Below are 13,580 nucleotides of genomic sequence, written 5' to 3' on the forward strand. Positions count from 1 at the left end.
CTAACTGTATACATAGTAACTTTATATAGATACCACTGCTCTTTCCTGCCCTTCCCTAATCTAACCCACTACAGTTTTCAGTTTTCCGACTACGCGGCGGATCTGGTGACCAGCGACGGGGGCTGATGCGGAGGTGACCGGTGGCGGTGGCTGGTGCGGGGGCGGGCAGCGGCGGAGGGAGCTGGTGCGGGTGCGGGCAGCGGCGGAGGGTGCGGGCAGCGGCGGAGGGAGCTGCAGAGGGAGCTAGTGTGGGCGGAGGGAGCGGCGGAGGGAGCTGCGGGGGGAGCTGGTGTGGTGTCTGACGGCTGTAGGCTTCTTCCCCTACACAAGGTGATTATTCCCCTGTAGCTTTGGATTTGTAGATGGACAGGGTCTCTTTGAATACACACTGTACAGGTTACTTCAAAGTGTAGAATATGAATTAGATTCTTTCTAGCTAAAGCAACTTAATTTATCCACCTCTTAGTCCTTGGAAGCTTCATCCTTGGAAGCCCTCATACTGAAAAGTATATGCACGAACAAGGACCAAATCTAAGCATCAAAAAATTATTCAGAAGAGAAAGATAACAAGAAAACAATTCCTGCCTTATGGATTTCATCATTCGTTTTGCTCTTCATCCGCTTCCTCAAATCCCACATCCTTCCCTCCTCCTACCGGGGATTTTTAAATATGTGAATGTCGGACATTGTGTAAATTCATAGATGCACATACATGTTGCAGTCGTACCATCGACAGTTAGTGTAAGTTAAATAAGTAGGTTCAGTATCACTTGTGTTCAAATCAGTAGGTTCGGTATCACTTGTACACCAGGAAGCTTCTATATCAAGGCTTTGTAGTTTCTTGTACTTTAGTTGCTTTCATCTTGTATCATATAATCAAGTTAAAGAAAGCATTGTGAAATGTCAGCAGATTTAGCCCCATTTCTGCTCTTGCTATTCCAGGGCTTCGCTCTGTTTTTTGCAGTCAGGTTTAAGTTGGTTCTGTTGCCAGTAAATTCATAGTCCCTCCGGTCCATATTATTTTCGCTGATTTAGCTTCTCCTGCCAGTATTATTGGTATAGGGGGAATATTATTGGTATATTATTGGTATAGGCTGGAGGGAGCTGGTATATTATAGGGGAAATCCATCTTTTTCGCAGGATGATGCAAAAATATTATTGTTATAGGGGAAATGCATGCTGGAGGGAGCTGGTATATTATAGGGGGTCTGCTTCTAATCATTTTATGGATGAATGTTTAATATTATTGGTATAGGCTGTGTAGGGGAAATGCATGCAGGATGCTGGAGTATATGATATATCACTTTATTAGGTTGTGTAGGGGAAATGCATGCATGCAGGATGTTTAATATTATTGGTATAGGCTATGTAGGGGAAATGCATGCAATGATGATTTATCTAGGTTTGGTTTGCTTTTTGCTAGCTACTGTTGGTCTCTGAGCTTTGATTGATGCTAAGTTGCAACATTTCTTGGTCTTTGGCAGATGGACAGGAGCTGGATTAAAGGAGTTAGAAGGCTTTTAGTTGAACATACAAAAGGAGTCAAAGAATTTATGCAATTTGTTCGTAGAAGTGTTGCCGAGGATTCTCATGTTCTTTGCCCATGTCGGAGCTGTCTCAACCGTGCACAACAACCTCTAGGAACTGTAGAGGCTCATCTGTTGATTTATGGGATGGCAAGCACATATGATCGATGGGTCTATCATGGAGAACCTTTACATGTTGAACCTGAACCTGAACCTGATGCAGACCCACACCATGTTGATGAAGGCAATGATTTTGTACAAGATGATCCACCAGCGGGTGCTGGTTTTGAGGAGGGTGGAAATGAAGATGACAGAATTCCTGAGTTGTTAAAGGATTTCTACAATTCAGAACCGCAAGGTGATCGACAGAAGACAATCTTTACTGAGCTGTTAGAGGAGGCGAAGCGCCCAGCTAGTGATGGTGGTAAATTGTCTGAATTTTCCTTCACCGTGAAGTTACTTCACGCCAAGTCTTTCTACCGGATGACCAATGTTCAATTCAATGGATTTCTCCGTATCATGACCTTGCAATATCTAGATAGCGAAATTCCCAAATCTTATGATGAAGCATTGAGTATAATCAGCACATTGGGACTTGCCTATGTTTCAATCCATGTCTGCCCGAATAAATGTGTCTTGTTTCGGAAGCAGTTTGCCCACTACGACGAGTGTCCAAAATGTAATGCCTCCAGGTGCAAAAATGCTGATGGGAAGAAGCGGATACCGGTGAAGGTATTGAGGCACTTTCCTTTGATCCAAGGCTGCAGAGGATGTTTATTTCGAAGAAACAATTGGAGGAGGTACAATGGCACAAGCTAAATCGGAAAGCCGTGGAGCGTGAACTCAGCCATGCAGCTGACGGGGAGGCATGGAAAGAGTTGGACAAATTAGATAAAACTAAGATCTTATAGGATACCTTAGTTGTTTGAGTTGTCTTGCTTCCCTATGCATTTCAACCATTCATCTAATGGCTATGTTTCCTTATTCATGTAAAGAAGAACCCCTGACTGAGATCGAAAAGATTAGGGCTAGAACTATGATGAGGAACAACCGCATGTTCCAATCGCTAGGTCTTGGTGCGATAGTATCAATGATTAGGAAGTCAAAGGCACGTGAAGACGGTAGTGCACCTACTTGTGATGAATCGGCATCTGCCATAACACAAGCTGGAAGCTCAGACTACAACCCTAAAGATGATGAAGTTATTGATGGAGAGGAAGTTGATGACAAATTAGTGAAGAAAAAAGGAAAGGTGCAAACTCTATCTTGTTTAGGGTGGGAGTTGTATGTTGTGTGCTTTCTTTTTTCGTACATTGCAGAATTTTCTTGTGATCTAATTCTGCCGTCCTTGCCTTTTATACAACACCCTGCAGGTTTCTAGGAAGAAGAAGTGTGCTAACAGAAATAGGAGGAAAGTTTCAGAAACATCTAGTCCAATGGCTCCAGGAAGGGTGTTAGCTCTATCTCCAAAAGGATCAAAGAGGCTTCTCACACCTGATGATGAACCAGTTGTGGCTAGACTCACAGAAGGATCAAAGAGACTTCTGACACGTGATGATGAACCAGTTGTGGCTAGACTCACTAGGCACAAAGTAAGGGAGGATGTTGACAAGAGCCTGCTGCACAAGGTTCAAGGACCACTGCGAACTGATGATGAGTTGGCCTCCATGGAAGAAGGAAGCAGGATGTGCATGGACCTCAGCCCCGTTGCACCTTCTGTGGTCAGCAATCATGGCCATGAGTTGAACTTGACAGTCCTTTCTACAGAACCTGAGCAGCCAATGGGTGATGAAGGCACGTTCATCTAGTTTTCTTTTCTTACTAGTTCATTTTCTAAATGTAAGAAATGCATGTATGGGTGACTACTAGTCTTGACTAATGTTTGGATGTATCCTTTTCAGGCGTTGTTGATGTGGTCAAGAGTTCTGGGAATGGCAAAGGGCTAGAAAAGTTGGCACGTGCAATGGGAGCAAAGGTGAGAATTGAAATCGCTGAAGGGATGAGGCGTCCGGAGAAGCCCGTGCAGGCTGCGAAGCTAGCATCTGAGGGTGGCCTCATTGCGAGAGCTCATATGTCGTTGCTTCCTCACTTCAAGGAGTATAAAAAGAACCCAAGTCTTGTGCAGAATTATATAGGAGAAGTATCTGTAAGCTAACTATCTTGTTGCTGAATATGGTCTTTATTCCCTATTATTATACATCTCATATGATGGTTAATCTTGGTACTCATCTTCTTTGCTGCCTTTGTAGGCAAATTTTGAGATGGAAACGGAATCAAGTGTCATTGAGTATGCATGCACTGATATCTTGAAGAATTCGTTGAGGAACAGACGCCATCATGTCAAGAAGGAGTACTTTGACAATGTCGAAGCAAGCAAGGTTAGCATCAAGTCCCATGTTTCTGACATAACGGATACTGAATGGCAAAGGCTGGTCGAGTTGTGGTCAACTCCAAGACACAAGGTATGTAAATGCTTGACTGTTGCTTTAACTTGCCCATGCAAACTGTGTGATTTGCTTTATTGTATGGAAGTGATGATCTAATGTGCACATATGTAGGAGACATGTGCCAATAACAAGGTTTATCGAACAAAAGTCAAGTTTGCGCAGAAAATTGGTTCAAGATGCTATGTTCCTCATGTGCATGCAACTGTAAGATCCAACACTGTTGTTCCTTTAGTTGTTTTCCTTTAGACATAAGCATCATTTTTTTGCAAAAGCTAATGGTTGGGTTGTTGTTGAAAAACATTTCAGCAAGAGCAAAGAAAGGGTGAAGTGTTATCTGCATTGGACATTTTCAAGGCGACACACAACAACACCAAACATGGATTCTCGCAGCATGTTCAAGTTGCTATAGTAAGTAATCTTCCTTGGATTTGTTTCTGGCCTCATGTGCTATACCGTTGTATGCTCTAGGAGTGAAAAACATGGATTTGTTTCTGGATGAGCCACTATAAGTAGTATGGGCGTGTTTGGTTGCCTGGGTGCATCCAGGATGCATTGCATGAAGGAGCTTAGGTGGGTCTGGCCTGGTTGAGCCGATGCAAAATAGAGATGAGAAGTGTGTTTGGTGTACTGCATGGTACGAGTCGGGTTCAGCTCAGATTTTGTTTGATATGTTGCATCTTGGGTTGTATGAGAGATGCAACATACAACAAACTTGGTCATAGAATTTTAGAACAATGAACATAATTATTAAACCTGGTCACAGAATACATAATACATAGTACATCTTAGAACACATATTACTATTACATCACTAATGGAAAACATAGTACATCATTTTCTATGTCAATAACACCATCAGAGGCTGGATTCCCAGTCCAAGTATGCTCCGGCGATAAAAATATATGCACAGATTATTAATACTATTTATACCATTTGCATAACTATTTTGTCTACCTACTGAGCATCTTCAGAAGCTAGCAAAGTGTTCTAGTTCATGGCCATGGCTGCTTGTTTGTCTACCTACTAACCAACAAAACAGCAGCCGGCAGGGTGCGGTCTTTGGCCATGGATTGCGTGCACATATCCATGCTAATGACTAGCCTGGCGTAATACAAAACTACCCAGCCATCTCTAATCCATAGGGGAAGAGTAGATTGGTGCTAGATCTGATTCCACAATAATAAAAGTAGAGGGCAGCCAAACATTGAGAGTATTGCACCGTGGATGCGAGCCAGGTGCGACGCAAGGAACCAAACACACCCTATATGCATCAGCTCCTTTTGTGTCCAGCATTTTATTGTAACAACCAGTAAAATGCATGTTTGCCTTTGTATTATTGTCCTGCTATGTGCTGATACATCCTTATACATGTAGTTTGCTGAGTCTAAAATAACAACCAGTAAAATAGTAGTTTCTGTATAAGTAGTTTCTGTATTAATTTCTGTATAAGTAGTTTCTGTATGTAGTTTCTGTATAAGTAGTTTCTGTATTCTTCATTATTCTTCATTAATTTCTGTATAAGTAGTTTCTGTATGTAGTTTCATTATTTCATTAGTTTCTGGTTTTATGTAGTTTATGTATGTAATTTTTGTATAAGTAGTTTCCTCTCCCTGGTTCTATTAACATGAAACCAGAAACTTATTCCTATCTTATTGGGAGATGGTACTCCCAAACTCTACTGGTTCTATTAACATGAAATAGAAATCTGGTTTCATTATGTCTGCTTTCCTCATTATTGGGCGCTTATTTTGCTTTCTTTCTCATGGATTTAAACTGTTTCTCAATGCATTCATTATCTTTCAGTCTGAGATGGAAGAGAAGATGACTGCTCCTGTACAAGAAGGCGAAGAGCGAAAGTCTTCTGTTTCAGTTTTTGCGGAAGTTCTGACCAAGCATCGCCCATCAAGCAAATTTTTTAAGAACGTTGGTCTGCAGCCAAACTCTACTAACAAGTCCAGCAAGTCAAATGCTACTGTCAATGCTCGTGTGTTGGATCTACAAGAGCAGCTCGAGATGTCGCGTCAAAGAAGTGAAGTTATGCGTGAAGAGATGGATGCTATGAAGAGGAAGGCAGCAGAAGCTGAAGCTGCACAAGCTGAACGCGACAAGTCCTATGAGCTGCTGCTCAAGAAGGCGGAAGAAAATGATGCGAAGTATGCTCAGCTGGTGGTGTTGCTTGGAGCCAAAACAGGAAACTAGTTGGTTTTAGAATTAGATTTTGATAGCAGTTCTTGTGCACTTGATAACTATGGTGTGGGCTAAAATTTATTTTGGTTGTCCTTAGATTTTGGTAGCAGTTCTTGTGCTACAGATTTAGGATCTGTATGGGCTCAGATTTAGGATCTGTATGTGCTATGCTATTTTTGGTGTGGGCTGAAATTTTTGGTTGTGCTACATACTTTGTGATGTGGGCTATATAATATCATATTTTGGTTGTGCTTCATACTTTGTGATGTGGGCTGAGATGTTTTAGAATGTGTGTATGGGCTTCAAAGTTCCATGGGCTTAGATTTATGTGTATGGGCTTCGAATCTGTATGGGCTCAGATTTATTTGGACATAAAAGAAAAAAAAGTTGCGGAATTCAAAAATGAAAAAAGGCCAAAACTGAAAATGGATCAAATGTATTTGGGCATGAAAAGGCCAAGGCCCAAAAGAAGCCCAAATTAGAATGATAAAAAAAATTCAAAACAAAAACTAAAGTGGCTGAAAATAGGCCAATGCCCAAAAAGAAGCCCAATAAGAAAAGCCCAAAAAATAAAACGAGCCCATGTGATCGATTGAAATGGGTTGGGCTGATTTCAGCCATGACGTTTTGATTTCGTCGTAATATTGCCACGTAGGACTGCCACGTAGGACTGGGTTGGATTTCCAACGATGATTTTGGTCAAAACATCGCTGCTGTTCATTTGTGACGCTCCATTTTCGACGCTTGGTTTTTCGTCGTGAGATCGTCGTAAACTAAAAACCGTGACGATGTAGTGACGAAAATATAGCGTCGTGTACTAACATATTCCTTGTAGTGATTGGAATTATATTTATAATTTTTTGGCCTCGTGACAAAGAAAGCATCGCTCAAGCTTGGGGGAGGCTTAAATCAATGTTATATTCATGCCCCAACCATGAGCTCTCAAGAGATATTATCATTCAGAACTTCTATGCTCGACTTTCTCATGGTGATCGCACCATGCTTGACATTTCTTGTACCGGTTCTTTTATGAAGAGAGATATTGACTTCAAATGGAATTTATTGGAAAGAATTAAATGCAACTCTGAAGATTGGGAGCTTGAAGAAGGTAAGGAGTCAGGTATGAATTTCAAGTTTGATTGTGTTAAATCCCTTGTTGAAACAAATAATTTATTGATTTTAGCACTAAGTATGGACTTGACTTTAAGATAGTAGCTTCATTGTGTTAATCATTTGCTGCTCATATTGATCTCCCCAAGGAGAAGTGGTTTAAATACCATCCTCCCTTAGAAGTCAATGTAGTTAAACCCAATCCAGTTGAAGAGAAAGTCATTGCCTATAATGATCGTATTGTTCCCAGTGCTTACATTGAGAAACCACCTTTCCCTGTTAGGATAAAGGATCATTCTAAAGCTTCAATTGTCATACATAGAGGCTACATTAGAACACCTACACCCCCTGAGCAAATTAGAGTTGAACCTAGCATTGCTATTATCAAAGATCTCCTTTCCGACAATGTTGATGGCCATGACATTCACTTCTATGAAGATGCTGCTAGAATTGCTAAACCACACGCTAGAGACAAACATAGGCCTGATGTTGGCACGCCTATTGTTTCTGTTAAGATAGGAGATCATTGTTATCATGGTTTATGTGACGTGGGTGCTAGTGTTAGTGCAATACCTCAATCCTTATATGATGAAATTAAAGATGAGATTGCACCCGTTGAGATAGAGCCTATTGATATCACTATTCAGCTTGCCAATAGAGATACTATCTGCCTTGTGGGAATTGTTAGGGATGTTGAAGTCTTGTGTGGTAAAATGAAATATCCTGCTGATTTCCTTATTCTTGCCACCACCCAAGATAGCTTTTGTCCCATCATATTTGATAGACCTTTTCTCAATACTGTCAATGCTCATATTGACTGTGAGAAGCAAACTGTCACTGTTGGCTTTGAAGGTGTGTCACATGAGTTCAATTTCTCCAAGTTTGGTAGACAACCTCATAAAAAAGAGTTGCCTAGTAAGGATGAAACTATTGCCCTAGCTTCTATTGTCGTGCCTCCTACTGATCCTTTAGAGAAATACTTGCTTGAGCATGAAAATGATATGATATGGATGAAAGGGATGAGATAGATAGAGTTGTCTTAGAACAATATCCTATCCTTAAGAATAATATGCCTGTTCAACTGCTTGGGGATCCACCCCCACCAAAGGGTGATCCTGTGTTTGAGCTTAAACAGTTGCCTGATACTCTTAAGTATGCTTATCTTGATGAAAAAGAGATATATCCTGTCATAATTAGTGCTAGCCTCTCCGAGCATGAAGAAAAGAAGTTACTAAAAACTCTGAGGAAGCACCGTGCTGCTATTGGATATACTCTTGATCATCTTAAGGGCATTAGTCCCACTCTATGCCAGCACAAGATTAAGACTGATCCTGATTCCAAGCCAGTTGTTGATCATCAACGGAGATTAAATCCTAAGATGAAAGAGGTAGTAAGAAAAGAAATACTAAATCTCCTCGAAGCGGGTATTATCTATCATGTTGCTCATAGTGATTGGGTGAGTCTGGTGCATTGCGTCCCTAAGAAGGGAGGTATTACCATTGTCCCTAATGATAAGGATTAATTGATCCCACACAGGATTATTACTGGCTATAGGATGGTGATCGATTTTAGGAAATTGAATAAAGCCACTAGGAAAGATCATTACCCTTTGCCTTTTATCGACCAAATGCTAGAAAGACTGTCTAAACACACACACTTCTGCTTTCTAGACGGTTATTCTGGTTTCTCCCAAATACCAGTTTCACAATCTCATCAGGAGAAAACCACTTTCACCTGCCCTTTCGGTACCTTTGCTTATAGATGTATGCATTTCGGCTTATGTAATGCACCTGCCGCCTTTCAAAGATGTATGATGGCTATATTCTCTAACTTTTGTGAAAAGATTGTTGAGGTTTTCATGGATGACTTCTCCGTTTACCGGTCTTCTTTTGATGATTGCCTCAGCAACCTTGATCGGGTCTTGTAGAGATGTAAAGACACCAATCTTGTCTTGAATTGGGAGAAGTGACACTTTATGCTTAATGAAGGCATCGTCTTAGGACATAAAATGTCTGAAAGAGGTATTGAAGTCGATAAGGCTAAGGTTGATGCAATCCAGAAAATGCCATACCCCACAGATATCAAAGGTATAAGAAGTTTCCTTGGTCATGTTGGTTTCTATAGAAGGTTCATTAAAGACTTCTCTAAGATTTCCAGGCCTCTTACCAATCTCTTGCAAAAGGATATTCCTTTTGTTTTTGACGATGATTGTGAGGAAGCCTTCGAAATACTTAAGAAGGCCTTGATAACTGCACCTATTGTTCAACCACCTGATTGCAACTTACCTTTTGAAATCATGTGTGATGCTAGTGATTATGTTGTTGGTTCTGTCCTAGGGCAAAGAGTTGATAAGAAGTTGAATGTTATTCACTATGCTAGTAAAACTCTAGACATTGCCCAAAGAAACTATGCTACTACGTAAAAGGAATTTTTAGCAGTCATGTTTGCATGTGAAAAGTTCAGGTCTTACATAGTTGATTTCAAAGTAACGATTCACACTGATCACGCTGCTATTAAGTACCTCATGGAGAAGAAAGACGGTAAACCTAGACTTATCAGATGGGTTCTCTTGCTAGAAGAATTTGATTTGCATGCTGTTGACAGGAAGGGTGCTGATAACCCAGTAGCAGATAAATTGTCTAGGTTGGAGAACGTTCTTGATGACCCACAACCTATTGATGATAGCTTTCCCAATGAGCAATTGAATGTCATCAATACTTCATGTAGTGCACCGTGGTATGCTGATTATGAAAACTATATCATTGCCAAATATATACCACCTAGATTCACATACCAGCAAAAGAAGAAATTCTTCTTTGACTTGAGACACTACTTCTGGGATGATCCTCACCTTTATAAGGAAGGAGTAGATGGTGTTATTAGACGTTGTGTACCTGAACATGAACAGGGACAGATCCTACAGAAGTGTCACTCCAAGGCCTACGGAGGACACCATCCGGGAGATAGAACTACACACAAGGTATTGCAATCAGGTTTCTATTGGCCCACTCTCTTCAAGGATGCCCGTAAGTTTGTCTTGTCTTGTGACGAATGTCAAAGAATAGGTAATATTAGTAAACGTTAGGAAATGCCTATGAACTATTCACTCTTTATTGAACCATTTGATGTTTGGGGCTTTGAATATATGGGACCTTTTCCAAAATCCAATGGGTATACTCATATCCTAGTTGTTGTTGATTACGTCACTAAGTGGGTAGAAGCTATCCCCACTAGTAGTGCTGATCACAACACCTCTATCAGGATGCTTAAGGAAGTTATTTTCCCTAGATTTGGAGTCCCTAGATATCTAATGACTGACGGTGTTTCACATTTCATTCATGGTGCTTTCCATAAAACGCTTGCTAAGTATGATGTCAACCATAGAATTGTGTCTCCATATCACCCTTAGTCCAGTGTCAAGTAGAGCTAAGCAATAGAGAGATTAAACTGATTCTGCAAAAGATTGTTAATAGGTATAGAAAGAATTGGTTTAAGAAGCTCAATGACGCACTGTGGGCTTATAGAACTGCCTATAAGAATCCCATGGGCATGTATTCATACAAAATGGTTTAGGGTAAAGCATGTCATCTACCTCTTGAGCTAGAGCATAAAGCTTATTGGGCAATCAAAGAACTCAACTTTGACTTCAAACTTGCTGGTGAGAAGAGGTTATTTGATATTAACTCGCTTGATGAATGGAGAACTCAGGCATATGAGAATGCCAAGTTGTTCAAAGATGAGGTTAAGAGGTGGCATGATAAGAGGATACAAAAACGTGAGTTCAATGTAGGTGATTATGTCTTGCTATATAATTATCGTTTAAGATTTTTTGCAGGCAAGCTTCTCTCTAAATGGGAAGGTCCCTATATTGTTGAGGAAGTATATCGTTCCGGTGCTATCAAGATCAACAACATGGAAGGTAATTGTCCGAGAGTGGTAAATGGGCACAGAATCAAGCATTATATCTCAGGTACTATGTTGAAAGCAATATTATCAATACCATAACTCCGAAAGAATACCTAAGGGATATTTATGAGCGTGTTTCAGACTCCGGAAACGAAGAGGTATGTGATTCGGTAAGAAAACACACTCCAAAACTTTTCCAGTAGAAATTTTTCTCTGTTTTGGAATATTTGAAAAAATTGGAAGTAGTCCGGAAAGCGCGCGAGGAGGCGACAAGCCTGCCAGGCGCGGGCCCACCCCCTGGTCGCGCCTGGGGGGCTTGTGGCCACCTCGTGTGCCTCCCAGACTCTTTTTCGTGCGGAGTACTCCTTCTGGTCGGAAAAAAATCATTATATATTCTCCCGGAAGGTCTGACCCTTGTACCACACAAATTTCCTCTATTTTCGTTTCGAGCCTGTTTTCTGTTGCACACTTAGAGCAAGGATGTCGTCTCAGGAATCTGTCTGGGAGAACAATTTCCCTCAAGTCTATGAAGAAGTAGATGCTAATCTGAAAAGAGTGGAGGTCATAGAAGCCAAGGGTAGAACAAAGGAGAGGAATCAGGCGTGGGACGAAGTACAATCTGTGTTCAACAAGGAAGAAGTTGAAGAAGTAGATTTCCTCCAACCCTACCTCCACCTACTGTCTCCATCCTTGATTGAACTCTTGAGGTTTTGTGAAACAACTCGTGCTCGCAATACTTATCTCACTCGTGAAGTTGTTTTGATGGAGAAACATATCACAGATCTCCAAGGTATAAATCAAAGACTGATGGCCTCCTTGGAATCAAAGGACAAAACAACGTCATCACCATCACCTCGAAAGGAAGACAACTAAGCATGGGTATGGGCAATCCCCTTGGCTTGTGCCAAGCTTGGGGGAGTTGCCCCGGTATCGTATCACCATCACATCTTTTGCCTTTACCTTTGTTTTAGTTTGTTCCTTTTCAGTTTTCTCTTTTTCTAGTAGAATAAAGGTCTTAGTGTTTTAGGCTTGAGTATTGCTTTTTGTCACTCCCGATGTATTCGAGCTCGTGAGACATATAATAAAGAGTGTCTTAGTTAAGGGCCTTTCCTCATGCCATGATCAAGAGAATGAGAAAAGAACAAGAGCATGAAACATCATGCAATGATCTTATGGGAAGTGATGGCTTCACATATAAAAAGAATGATGAATGAAACTTGTTGAGGGTAGACAAACGTAGACCTTGCTCATTGTTCCAATTAATAGGAAGTGATAAAAAATGAGAGGTTCACATATAAATATATCATCTTTAACACCATCTATGATTGTGAACACTCACTACACTATTACATGCTTAGAATTAGAAGTTGGACAAGGAAGACAACATAATGAATTGTGTTTGCTTGGTTCCGAACAATGTTATATGACTAGAGATCCCTTAGCATGTGACGATTTCTTCCACCTCATATTAGCCAAAACTCCCGCACCAAATAGAGATACTACTTGTGCATTGATAACCCAAAAGTATAGGGGATCACAATAGTTTTCGATGGTAGAGTATTCAACCCAAATTTATTGATTCGACTCAAGGGGAAGCCAAAGAATATTCTCAAGTATTAGCAGTTGAGTTCTCAATTCAACCACACCTGAAAGATTTAGTATCTGCAGCAAAGTATCAGTAGCAAGGTAGTATGATAGCAGTAGTAGCAACAGTAACCAGTAGTAACAAAGTGACAGCAGTAGCAGCAAAGTAACAGCAGTAGCAACAGAGTAACAGTAGCAGCAGTGATAGCAGTAGCAGCAAAGTAACATAGCAAGGACCAGTAGGAAAAGACTCGTAGGCATTGGATCGTTGATGGATGATTATGCCGGATGCTATTCATCATGCAACAGTTATAACACGGAGAGATATGTAACTAGCTCCAGTTCGTCAATCTAATGTAGGCATGTCTTCTGTATGTAGTCATACGTGCTTAGGGAAAAGAACTTGCATGACATCTATTGTCCATCCCTCCCGTGGCAGAGGGGTCCTAATGGAAACTACGGGATATTAAGGTTCTCGTTTTAATAAAGAACCAGAACAATGCATTAACACTTGGTGAATACATAAACTCCTCATACTATGGTCATCTCCGGGAGTGGTTCCAGCTATTGTCAATCCGGGGTTGCCGGGTCATAACACATAGTAGGTGACTACAACTTGCAAGATAGGATCAAGAACACACATATATTGGCGACAACATAATAGGTTCAGATCTGAAATCATGGCACTCGGGCCCTAGTGACAAGCATTAAGCATGGCAAAGTAGTAGCAAGATCAATCTCAGAACATATGGATACTAGGGATCAATCCCCGTCAAAACTAAATCGATTACATGATAGATCTCATCCAACCTATCACCGT

This window comes from Hordeum vulgare, chromosome 7H (assembly GCF_904849725.1).
Source record: "Hordeum vulgare subsp. vulgare chromosome 7H, MorexV3_pseudomolecules_assembly, whole genome shotgun sequence".
Taxonomy (NCBI): Eukaryota; Viridiplantae; Streptophyta; class Magnoliopsida; order Poales; family Poaceae; genus Hordeum; species Hordeum vulgare.